This window comes from Octopus bimaculoides, chromosome 3 (genome assembly GCF_046866305.1).
Source record: "Octopus bimaculoides isolate indiv1 chromosome 3, ASM4686630v1, whole genome shotgun sequence".
In the NCBI taxonomy this organism is placed as follows: domain Eukaryota; kingdom Metazoa; phylum Mollusca; class Cephalopoda; order Octopoda; family Octopodidae; genus Octopus; species Octopus bimaculoides.
In genome coordinates this window covers 62,553,352-62,567,069 of record NC_142930.1, presented here as the reverse complement: position 1 = coordinate 62,567,069, position 13,718 = coordinate 62,553,352, and the positions used below count along the sequence as shown (strand labels likewise).

Below are 13,718 nucleotides of genomic sequence, written 5' to 3'. Positions count from 1 at the left end.
ACTTAAGTCGTTCTAAGTTCAAATCCTACAACGAACGAGTTTGCTCGTCAACTTGGAATCGATAAAATAGATACCGGTCAGGAACTGGAACTGATTTTTATCGAGTGTAACACCCTCTGGATTTGAGATCTTATATCTATATTAGAGATCAATATTTGTATACAGAGAACAGAAAAAGTACAGTCAATCACTACTCGTGAGTATGAATCGATTACATGTACTACGCTTTCATTAATTGTTTTAGGTATCTATGTAACCACAAGCAAAGACGCCCATTTGGCCCCTCACCTTTAATCTGGCGGAACGTCCAAAATGTGACAGCTGGTGGAAGAGAATGTACTAGCACTTTGACAGATATTCATTACAGCTGAGAAGACTGGAGCAACATAAAACGGAGTGTCTTGCTCAAGGACACAACAAATCGCCCGGTCCAGGAATTAAGACCCCAACTTCCTGATCGTGAGTAGAACACCCACCAGCCCATGAGCTTTCACGTAGAGAGAACCGAGAATTGTAGTGTAGCTACAGTGGGGTTTGTAGGGGCGGCCCGCCCCGGCCGGCACTTTTAAAGGGGTTCCACTTTTGGGTCTGCTGTAGGCAATATGTGTTTTTTGTGGGGTCCGGAAGCAGCAAACGGAAGGGCCGCCCCGAGCAGCACACACTCTACGCTAGTGGGTAGATAGGGCAGCAGACTGTAGACCAAAAGATTTAGGGCTTGTATAATAATATCCACACTGTTGTATCTATAACCAAGACAACCCAGCCCGTCAAAGAAAAAAAAAAAAAAAAAAAAAAAAGGTACTGTGGAGCAGTTCAGCCCATCGGTGTACGCAGTGAGGGTGGTGGTATAATTGTTTAGTGTCTCATTTTCTTTCAGTACAAGGCTCAAACATTCATATATGCATTTAGAGAAATGTGAGCAGATATTTGGTGAAATTAAATTACTGATCAAGTACTGGTGTCAATATACCGACGACGTCAAGGCGGCGAGCTAGTAGAATCGTTATCATGCCGGACAAAATACTTTGCGACATTTCATCCGTCTTTACATTTTGAGTTTAAAATTGCCTTATATCCTTTCTGGGGCCGATAAAATAAATACCAGTTGAGTGCTGGGAATCGATGTAATTGACTTCCCCCTCCCTGAAATTGCTGGCCTTGTGCCAAAATTTGAAGCTAGTTTGTGACCTTTGTACCTATGTTAACAAATATTATTGGTATTTAGAGGAGGAAAAGTAGTACCCATGATCTTTGCTAACACTCCTAAACTAGGAAGTCGGTGCAGTCATTGTGCACTTTGACCTTCTATGGGTAGAAAGAAAGTTCCAGGTGGTCGCAGTTTTGGACATATTGAAAGATAGTGAACAACATATTTAGTGTGGGTTTTGAGTGAGCTGAGATAGCAGATATGACGGGGGTGGGATGGAACAAAAACTAGACAAGTCTGGCGTACCAGGTGAGTTGAAGTGGAGGTGGTTTGAGTTGGCCTGAGACGGCAGAGATAAAGAAAAGAAGACATGCATTAAAAACACTATAACATAATCTGAACACTATTTCAGAAAATTATCTCCGTTCTCTTTGAGCATATAAAACAAAAATTTAGCTGCAGTAAAATGAATAAGACAAAATAAAGTAAATTTGCCTGTTCAGTTCTCCAGAATTACATTCGAAAAAAGACTCATATACATCAATACCCATCCTTGGACATCAGAAACGTAACAAAAACTTAAACTATCAAGGTCAAATTGAAAGAGGACCATAGAAAAATGGCCCATATGAAATTAACGAAACTAGACTAAAACATACTCTATAGCAGTACTCCGTAACCTTTTTTCACTTGCAGTACACTTCTTTTCAAAATTCGGCGGCACACCTGAACTAAAAATATTACTGAACCTATAGGGAGAAAAATTATATCCAGGTTACACTGTGGCACACCTAGCATTGTCTCATGGTACACCAGTGTGCCGTGGAATACCGGTTGCGGAGCACTGCTCTGTAGCTTCTTCACGATCTGCAGGAATGGCTCTTTTCATATATTTACACACCATGAACAGAAATTATTGAAAATAGTCATTACTCATTAGCACCATTTTAGACATCATCTTTTGAAAATTGAAAATTATCTAAGTAGACATTAGTTCGGGAAAAAATTGACTTGGAATCCAGCAGAGAAAAGAATATTGATTGTTAAACACCAGAAATTATCCAGATATTTTATTGGTAACCTCAACTACAATCAGGTCAAAGTTGAGGAAAAATTTCTAGAATAAAGTACCGGTCAACTGACTATGTTTCAAACTCTCTCAACTTCAATTACAACAACAATGCTGATCAATTTTTACTCTCGGAGGTGATGCAACAGCACAAAATAATGATACAATACTTGCAATGTATTGGTTTCAAACAGGTAACAAGAAAGTAACAAATCAGAAGTGACTCATTCTGCCCTACCCCTTCCTTAAAATAAATAACAGAGTACTAGGGGTCGATATAATAGATTAAAAGTCTTGAGGTATCTAAGCATTATGACTATCCAGTGATTGAAATAAAAGAATAGAAAGAACATAATCGTTCGTATAAGCAATGAGATATAATCCTGAATATACGTTTAATTATTACAACACCCAAATAAAATTTACATCAATATTCAGCTCATCATACTCACTGGGAAAGAACTGTTTCCTCTTTACATCCAATCAGCATTAAAATAACAGCGAACTTTTTCTTAGACTTTATATTTTCAGAGATTTCCACTACAAGGCAAGACTTCCTTTTGTACCCCCCCCCCCCCCCAATACACCCTTTTTTAAAATTCAAGTTTTTTTTCTACACAAACCCCCGTTTTCGGCTTCGGAGAATACGAATCTGCCAAAAATTTGGCGAAAATCCCGGAATCTCCGTATCCGAAAACGTGGGTTTGTGGCAAAAAATAATTTAAAAAATTTAAAAAACAATAATTTGCGAGAAAATGGGGGGGGGGGGGCAGAGGAAATCTTTCCCACTTCTCAATGGTTAGTGTCTGTTCATACAAGAGGAATTTTAGTATTTCTCTTGAAAGTGCTTGAAAGTGTCTCTAATGAATATATATGAGAAAAAATAATAAAAAAACGAAGAATTTGAGAGTTATGTCTGTAAGATTGAATTTTCTTGAAGGTCTGTATGGCTTATTTAAACCCTGCCGGCTTTAAAAAGTGCAATTTTCACTCAGTTGTTAGCTTTGTATACGTATAGACGCAGAACTTGGGATACTTTTGTATTCGTTTGATATGAACCAAGCGAAACTTCGTAGTATATCAGTTTTATATAGATCGTTTGAACTAAAAGTTTATTCTAGCGTAGTGTTGAGGTGGTGGCAATCTTTCGGTTTATGACTACAAAGTGGAAGGTTATCAAAAGCAAACAACATTGATATTTTTTTTAAAATTAATTTTTTAAAAAAATCTTTTTTAATACTCCTAATAGTCCGGAGAGGAAAATTAAGATTTGAGAGAGTTTTTTGGAATTGGGTGCAAAAAACGTAATCTCCATCATTGAAAACCTAAGAATGCAAAGAAATTTAGAGAAAAAAAAAAAAAAGAAAGAAAAAAGCAATGTTGTGTTGCTTGTTTGACTTGTCCACCAGCATAATAATGTTTGCTGAATAGCGTCAATATTTCCAACGATATATTACCTTACAAATAGCAGAACTAGCTGAAGATTTCTTTTTTAATAGTTTGTAGTAAAATAAATGCATTCAATATAGTGAAATAGTTTTAACTGTTTACTGATTGAAGGCTTTAGTAAATCTATTTTTTTTTACAACTTCTCATTTTTTATTCTTTCATTCTCACCGTCCTCATCTTTTCCCTTTCACCACACAGTTTATTGCTGTATTTGTGAGTGAAATATTCATTGTCATTTTTTTCGGTCGTGCGTGTGGGAAAAATAAACTTTGACCAATAATAAAATGGATTTAATGAATAAAATTACTGTTATTTCGTGAAACACTGGAGTCAATGTAATCGACTAAACCCCTCCCACAAATTTCAGGCCTTATGCCTATAGTAGAAAGGATTATTTTATTCCTCCAAATAAATTACCTGAAAATCATCTAGATCTCGAAACAGCTTGCGACAGATTGGTTTAACGGGAGACAACTCCAAACATGTTTCCCTTGTATTCTGAACAGCCCTAGATTTTTTCATGCCAACCAGTTAAAAAAGAAATGGGATTCTCCGTTGTTTTAGCTGAGTACTCCAGTTGTTCAATCAGTTAGATTATCCATTGTTTTAGCGTGCAGATGGTTGAGTATTCCACAGGCACGAATAATCTTAAATGTAATTCTCAAACAGAATCAGCATGGCACAAAGCGTGACAAACCTGACCTTTGAATTATAAGCACAATCCACCTGACCCAATTCTATACAGTTACCGTCTCTCCTATTTCACTTACAAGCCTGTAGTAAACCGATAAAGTGCTGCGCAATGAGATCGAATTCAGGAAATCATGATTGTTTCGTAGCCATGTCTCCGCCTTCCAAGCCGTGTACATCATTGTACTCTTACTTAGAGATTCCCCAGCAAATATAGTTGAATTTCATGCTTTGCCGATGCAGCACGAAGTTTGAAATACACCTGGAGTTATCTACCATATGTGTCGAATGAATTAAAGAAATATTAGTAAATAGCTAATATTTTCCTCCTCATTGCATAATAATTTCGTATTTCTTTATTGCCCACAAGGGGCTAAACATAGAGGGGACAAACAAGGACAGACAAAGGGATTAAGTCGATTACATCGACCTCAGTGCGTAACTGGTACTTAATTTATCGACCCCCGAAAGGATGAAAGGCAAAGTCGACCTCGACGGAACTTGAGCTCAGAACGTAACGGCAGACGAAATACCGATTTCTTTATTAGGCATAAAGCCCTAAACATAGATGGGGACACCACAAGGACAGACTGGACCTCAGTGGGGACAAAAAACATAAAACGAATGTAAATGAAATGGAAGTTATATAAAAATGAAAAAATGAAAATGGACGCATGGGCCCCACTCCCATGCAGTACCATTTGAACCGTTATATGTACTATTTACAATTGTTCCTTTTTTTCCTTTAATTTCATACTTGTATTTGGTAGAACTTCCACCACTGGTGGCAAATCTCTAAATTCCACCCCCACTCCTGGCGGGTCAACGTTATCTCCACACATCTCTTTCAATTTTCTGTAGTTTTCCTCTTCTATCAATATTGCCTTCATTTCCTCTGCGTAGACGTATGAAGGCACCTTCACTCTTACTATTGTGTGTAACTTGATTATTTTTTCTGTTTCAACATTTTTTGGGTATGTTACATAATACCATACTCCTTCTCCTCCTCGTATCTTCTTTCCTTTCTCTTGGACTTTTGATTCTCTTTTTTCTTCCTCCATAAATAGTCTCTCCATCTCACCTTCATACAGTTGGGTTTCCGACACTTTCTCCACTGGTAACTCCACTTTCTTTTTCCTTCCTACTGCCCTCCTTCACAGTTTCTTTTCTCATCTCTTCTCTCTTCTTTTTCTGCTTCTCTGGCGGAGAACTCATTCCTCCGCTCCCCCTTCTTTTCTTTTTAACCATAGTGAATCCCTTCTCTGTTTCTTTTTCTGTTGCCTTGTCCTGTACTACTTGGTCCACACTCTCATGTCTTTCCTCCTGTTCTGTTTGTGGCTTTCTTTGGGTGCACCATGCCTTCATGTGGCCCCTTTCTCCACATGTGAAACATACTGGCGGCCTACATTCCACAATAACTCTCAGCTTCACATCTTCTGGCAGCATAATCTCATCCACCACACTGTTCAAGTCCTCCGTTGTTGCCTGAATCGTTAATTCGATACCATATCCTCAGTAGTTCACCTTCTGGGTCCTTGTAGCCTTCAGAATCTTCCCGTCTTTCATATTATATGTTATGGCTGTCATCAGCCATTCTTCCTGTAATTCGGGTGGCACCCTACCCACTCGCACTTTGGCCACACGTTTGCCGCAGTACGAAGGCAAGACCACCCCTTCTTCTGACCTTATTGCCTCTGTGGAGTGCTTTATTGCTTCCTCCTCCGTTGTAAAGCGCACCTCTACAGTGGCGTATCTCCTCCCTCTCGTAACGTAAGATGTAACTCTTTTCAATTCCTCGATACACTCCTCTATGCCTTCTATCGGCGCAATCTCTATTTTCCTCGTGGCTGTCTTCATGGTTTTAAATGTTACCGTTCGTTTTAACACTTTGGCCGATAACTCTTCCGGTGACGTTAGCTTCAGTATGTTACCTTCCTTAGTGATTAATTTTTCACTCTCCTTCATCTTTCTGGGCTCCACTATTATTTCTCGGATCTCCAACTCTTGCACGTCTACTCCTTTGCTCGTTGCGACCGCATAACTTAGGCCTGCCTCCGGCGCCTTCTCCATTTTCCCCACAAGGGGAAATAAAACAACAATTAACGAATTAATAACTTTAGCAACAATTCAAATCAATAACAATGGCAACAATTCGATAAACACTTCAACATAGACTCACGCAATAATTTCACAGAGACGGGACACCGCTAAGCAGTTCGACCGGCGTGCTAACGTTTCTGCCAGCTCGCCGCCTGAAAACCAGCTCTTCCTCAAATTGCGCATTACCGTCTTGAAAAGAGTAAGAGTATCCCAGATAATGTCATCTTGGATACGCAATGCATGGAAAAAACAAAACAAAAACCCTGGATGGTCATAGTTGAGCTGCTTTTGATTTCCACTTCTGCTATTTCAGAGCCAATCTGAGATTAAACAACAAAAACGTCGATGACGACGACGTGTGTTTGTTTATCGTTAATAGTTTAGCAGTCAATGTTTTAAAATGTTCATGTATTTGCCATTCAAGGGCAGTCCTAGTGTTCCTGGACATCTCGGCACTTACAAGTTTTAATGTTAAAATGCTTCACTAGGCGGAAAAAAACTGCATACGTAGGGATAAAATATACAAGCAGTAAAAAAACACTTCAAATACAACATCGAAGTTTCAAATCCTTTTATTAATATAACTGAGAGAGAGAGAGAGAGAGCTTGTTAATATTAATGGTAATGATGACACATTTTTATTACAAATTAGCGGTTTGGCGAGTGAGTGAAAGATTGAAAGGTGATATCGATTGCTCAGAGATGTAACAAATTTTTTCCAAATAAATTCATAAAATATACAGAATAGATGCTGTAAGGGTAGCATTTTTTCTCTCTGTTTTAGATCTGCAAATATTTCAAAGCACATTTTTTTTTTACACAATCATTTTCTTCTCTCGAAATTTCTAAAGATTTTTTATCTATCGTGTGTCATTGGGTACCATAAAAAAGTCTTTATAACTTAATTTTAAAATGAGTCTCATTCCTGTAGTTGCACCAGTAAAAATTCGAAATATCCCTTTCTGTTAGAGGTTTAAGGCTTGAAATTCGGTGGGAAGAGGTTAGTCAATTACATTAAATCCCAGCACTATGACTGGTACTTATTTCATTAACCCCGAAAGGATAAAAAGCAAAATCAACCTCGACAGCGTTTGAGATAAAATGATATGAAATATTGGTTTCAAATTTTGGCACAAGGCCAGCAATTTAGTGTGTGTCTGTGGTGGGGAGGGGTTAAGTCGATTACATTGCCCCCCCCCCCCAATGCGCAGCTAATGCTTATTTTATCGACCCCGAAAGGCAGAAAGACAAAGTTGGTCCCGACGAAATTAGAACTCAGAACGTAAAGACAGACGAAATGCCACTAAGCATTTTTGTTCGGCGTGCTAACGATTCTGAATGATATGAAACATTGTCTCCTAATATGCGGAGTTCAAATGATTTCCTGAATTGCCGGTATCTTCAACTGGAGTTACACCCAAGCAACACGCGTAGCGTTTTGTTCTTTGGCCGATACTGATCTGATTTCAGTGCATTTATAACATTCTTTACTTGTTTCAACCATTGGAGTGCCGCCATGCTGGGGCACCACCTTGATGCAAATGAAAGCTTTAGCAAGAACTGCTTTGTAGTTTGGTTTAAACGACCTTACAATCCTTGTTTAACGATTGTAAATTCGACTCTCCTAGCTAAGTTTGAATGTTCCACCCAGGTAGAAGAATATTGGGTTAAATGCTACTTTTCTTTGATTTATTAAGAGGGAAATTTATTACATGTACAGGCGACCAATGGCACCTTTCATAGCCCTACATTATCTTCCCTTTTAAGAGGGTATTTTGGAATTTAAGGAATTGGAAGCCACAAAATAGGATCCTTTGAATAATTACCTCTGAGTAATTCATACCTTATTAACAGTTTATTCAGAAAAATATAAATTTGTAGATAATGAATTGACACAAACACAATAAAAAGACACAAAAACGGATGTTCACACCCAGATCTTGGTGCATATTGTTGAGTGTAGTTCAAGCAATCATATTTCCTTGTCTGACTGCCAGAACTTTCATTGAAACAAGAACCTCTTCCTCTGCACGATGTGTTGTGGTGCCACCAGCAGTATGAGTTAAGACTTTACAAAGTTAATCATCACAACATTCCTCTAAGGATCTATTCAATTTGACGGCCAGATTTTTTAATTAATTATTTTAACTAAACACTTTGAAACTTCGGATACTGGTACAATGTGTCACATAGAACGGGGTTTACAAAATTTTGTATTTTAGAAGTTATTTCCTGTTAAAGTTGTCGTATTTGGGTAATTTAAAGTAATCAATGACGTGTATTCAGCTGAAGAAAATTACTGCTGCTGTTTGCGAACAACTTCTGGGTCCATTGAGAAAACAATGATACACACATTAATAATAGTCAGAAGTTACAGAGTGACGCTGGCCAAATTCGTGTTTGATAAGTGATATATATACATATATGCCGATGATATATATACATACTTCGGAAAATTCACAAGATCCAAGTTTTTCCTTCATAAATTTTAGGAAAATGTTGTTATTTTTTTAATGAAATTTTATATAAATACCTTTCAACCGGCATAGATTACGATTATAAAGGAATTTGTGGGAAAATTTTCCCGAGAGGTGGGGAGAGGACTTTGGAAAATTCACAAATTCCAAGCTTTTCGCCCATAACTTGGTGACAGCTTATCGTGGACAACAGGTATAAATCCAAATTTTAAATATTCCTCTGAATATTGACAAACTTTTTTTTTTGCTTGCACTACTCATTTTGAAAGGCAGGAAAAAAGCAGACTTCTCTTGATATGTTTCTAATGAAACGACCTGCAAGAGTTTAAAACGAAAAAAGTGTGTCCAAAAAGCCTAAAATAAGCGAAGTGAGAGAGAAAACGCCAGAAATTGTTCTTCCTGAAGTCTTAAGGGAAGGAGATTCGCCTTCCAAACAGCAATACCCCTCCTCCCTGCTCTATCGTCTCCCTCGCGCACAAATTGTCCCATCTTTAAGGTAATTCTGTTAATAAAGCCAGTTTACATATTTCTTTTTTATAATTGTCATTTTGCTTGTAACTACACCTTTTCTATTTTAAAACTCATAAAAAATTATTTGGTGGTGGGTGGCAGGAACGGATTAATTATACTTTAGTTAATTTCAATAGGGAAAATTGATTTGTAAAACGAGCTCGGTCATGGAACGAATTGAACTCGTACTGCGAAGTATTACTGTGTTTTGCCCAATTACAAGAATGAACGAGTTAAATAGGAAGAGAAAAAGATGTAATACTGTATGAAAGTAAAAACAGAACACAATATATAACTAAATAATATTAGCTAGTTTTGTTTTCGATTCCTAGCTTAGATCTTACCGAGGTGGACTTTGCTTTCTTTTTCTCCAGGATCAATAAAATAAGTACAAGTAATGAGGAATTTAAATTGAGATCTTTGCTCTACCATTCAAAACTTTTTATTCTTTACAGTTTCAAGCGAACTATAATACTCTCTAATAATGTGTATTTACATAAGGCGGCATCACAAAATTCGCTCATGTTACGGTAAGCCAAATCATGATGTTGTTTCCCTAAAGAAACACATAAATGCCATACTTTCCATTTCCGGAGATATATTGCATTTGCTCATTGCGGTACACGTTTCCAGAGAGTAGAATGCTGCGATATGATTTCATTTTCTCATTTGAAGTAATTTTTTACACTCCCTGAATGGATGTGGAAAAAGACATCCCACCTTTTTTTTTTTTTTTTTTGTTTTAAACTAGAAACTTAGAAACAAGCCTAAAGGAATATAAATGTTAGTATTAAGTGTGAACACGCATAGTAAAAAAAAAAATTAAATAGGAGGGTTGGTAGTAATACTCTTTGCGAATCTTAAATTAAGGTCAGTTGTTGTCGAACATATCGTTTCGAAATTTGAGGTAACTGGTCATTTTTTGCTCATCTAATCCTCTATAATCCGGTAAATGAAACTAAATTTTCCTAAAAATATAGCTATACTAGTACAAAGTAGATTAATACTTAAGCATCTTATTTTCGTCATAGAGGCCTTAATATTGAAGTGTTTTTAAAGCAACATGTTTACTTTAAGACTACAAAAGATGTAATTAACCACCGCATGGGCTAAAGTATCTAATCATCACATACGTATACACACACACAGACACATCTGAGTATAATTACTAAGTCGGTGTAGAGCCGCTTTAATTGGAATTCTCATCGTAACAGCCTCCCTTTCATCAATTAAAATGAATAGTACATAAGCATTTTGCAGTCGTCATCATCATCACTTTAATTATAAAGCATTTCACAATTACTTACCTATATCAAGAGATAAATTTAACTGCATTCTAGAGATCAGCTCTATCAATATACGAGTATTCCATAAAGTAAAGGTAAAATCGTTTTGCTTCGCTCATGTCGTTTATGATAAAAATACCACATTTCTTTTTTAATCCTCATCCTACCAAAAATGCAGGGCCGTTGGGATTAGTTAAAAGAAGTTAAATATCGAAGTGGTAAGTTCTCTGTCAGTTTACATTTTCTATTTGATTCAAATCAGTTGGTAACAGCTAAATTGAGGCATCGATGTTGATATTAATTTCGATCTAGATGAACTCAGGCAATTACATTCAGATCCCTAAGTATCAACTATAATTACATCACAAAATCGATAGCGTGGACATTCACGAACTCCAGCAGTTAGATAAAGTGACAATTTTTTGTTAAACGCTATATTGAGTAAAATAAAAATTAATATTAATGTCTTTGCTTAATATATAACGTGAAATTTACAATAATAACGGGAGATTCTCCATGTGGAATAGTGTTTTGAGTTAAGTAGCAACGAGAAAATCATTCAAATGACGGTTGATAACTTGGTACCTTTCAGAAAAGTGAAGCAGCATAACTTTAATTTACTGTACGAATTTTACCAACAAATGAATATCAGTTTTTCATTTAACTTAATATAATACGTCAAATAACTCATTTGTTAAAATTTGATTCTTGTCTTTCTCTGTATAATGGCATAACACAATAAAATAGTGGTACACATAGTCAGTTATTATACAATGCTGAGACACAGGACAAAATGCTTACAGTATTTCTTCTGACTATACGCTCTGAGTTCAAATGTCGACTTTGTCTTTCATCCTTTCAGATGTCGATAAAACATGTACTAATTGAGAGCTGAAGTCGATCTAATCGACGAATCACCGGCTCCCAAATTGATGGCCTTGTGCCAAAATTTGAAACAATTATATAATGCCGGGTAGTATACAGGTAAGGGACGTAACTCTATTGTGTTTTTAGTAAAATTATTTTGGTGACACCAACAGGACCAAGTCATTCAACGTGATTAAAAGACTATTAATTTCAAGCTCATTTGTGGGGGTATGTAAACAATCTATTCCTGTAAATATTGTAAAGAAATTATTATTTTATAAACATATTTTACTTTAAAAAGATATCACGTTGGGTATACTTCGATCATAATTTTTCTCTTGTATTCTCTGTCAAGGTCGTTTATAGGTCTACTTTCGTTTTTTTTCTTTTTTACCTGTCTTTCCTTCTCATATACTGTTTCGTATAAAGCCGCACATTTTGTTTTAACATGTAATCGCAACTAAATGCTGTGTTGCAATTAAACCAAGGCCAAAAATATTTTATTTATTTATATTAAATTGTCGTTGATTTATATTTCTCGCATTGATTACAGACATCAATTCTTCGCAAAATGTAGATATCTTATTTACATTTCCCTTCAATTATCTATTTTGTTCGTTTCCTAGTTGACATGTACTTTTATAATTAATATTTGCTGAATATGAGTTTTGCATTTCCATTATTATTGGGCGGCATTTAAATTCACTTATAATTTGATTTTGATCAAATGCATTTTAGAAAATCTGTTTATCAGCAATAACAACTCTTGCTAAAAGAAAAACAAAAAAAAAAAAAGTAACGAATTCGCAAAGTGGACCTCTGCAGATCGTTTTCCCTTGTCAGTTAACCAGCCATAACTTCCTTAAACTGTACCTTACTATAGTATAAAAGAAAAGATATTCAGTTTAGCTGAATACCTTTAATCATAGGTCCGTTTAATTAGGCTAAATAAGATTAATTAACTGTAAAAATCTTATACTGATGAGTGCACAATCTCATTGGAACATGTGATTAAGTAGAACACTGATCAAAGGCCTTACTGTTCTATCGATCTAGTCTTTCTTTTTTTAAAAGATAGTAGGGTACAATTTCAACGAGATTTGGCTGCTATTTCTGGCAAGTCGAGTGATCACTTTGATGTTTTCCTCGGTTAATAAAATGAAAGTACCATGCCATGTGTATGTTCTATGCGGCGTCCGGAGAAAGATTATACACCCCCGGTCATGGTAAGCGCAGAAATAGCTCATGGACTAGTCTGAAATCTGTTATCCCCCACGGTGCACAGATCAAATACAAAATACCTTTCACCTCTACCAATTGATAGTAATTTCTTTAAACGTTCTCTATATAATCGGGTTGTGTTATGTTAGGGCTGGGCCCGTAGCATGTGTTACAAGGGGTCCTAAACTTAAAACCTGTTTGTTTTATCGGATTATAATTATATTCGTGGATCCAACTGCACATTTGTAAGGTCTGTAAGCTATAACTATATATAACCTCGTGGGCATCGGTACCATTTTCCTCTTTCTTCCATTCTCCGAATTTTCCATCTTTCCGACGAAGGGCTACGCCCGAAACGTCATACACTCTCGCTTTCCTTTCCTGAGCGTCCAATAACACTATCCATATCACGTCCTCACTTTGTTGTTTTTTTGTTTTTTTGTTATTGTTTTTTTGAACCTATATATATATATATATATAGTTGCAGAATGCCATGGCAGAAAAATTACAGCCCCACATTTACAAACAAATGCCACAGTCATTAGATGTTACATTAACCCTTTTATTGGACACTCAGGGAAGGAAAGAAAAGAAAGAGGATTTCACGTTTCGAGCGGAGCTCTTCGTCAGAAATATAGAAAAAGTCCAAAGATATCAAAATAAGCAACAGGATATCAAGAGTTGAAGCAGTACGACCGTTTCAAGCGGTTCCATTTAATTGAATGATGCAATCATTACATCAATTTAAATGCAGGGCTATCCTCAGCTGCATAAATAAATAATTTTTAGTGTCATATCTGATGTGAACTTACCCTCTAGTATTATATATAATAAGCTAATGGGATATTGAGTTATATGATGAATTAAAGTGCATTGCATATGTTATAAGCTATAAGGTATGG

At 36.3% G+C, this 13,718-nt stretch overlaps 1 protein-coding gene across 7 annotated transcripts in view; it reads left to right on the top strand.

The window, feature by feature from the left end:
• Nucleotides 1-59: 59 nt before the first annotated feature.
• Nucleotides 60-13,718, top strand: part of LOC106879894 (inositol monophosphatase 1) — a 35,465-nt gene continuing 21,806 nt past the window's right edge. Inside the window, exons 1-3 of one of the 7 annotated variants that reach the window (XM_089349048.1) lie at nucleotides 10,315-10,349; nucleotides 10,907-10,946; nucleotides 11,591-11,712. The gene's annotated coding sequence lies outside the window, so the exon portion shown is untranslated. Of the gene's footprint in view, nucleotides 197-10,288; nucleotides 10,947-11,590; nucleotides 11,824-12,644; nucleotides 12,822-13,718 lie in introns of those variants that run through there. The other 6 variants (XM_014929634.3, XM_014929637.3, XM_014929635.3 and 3 more) reach the window with 6 other exon arrangements.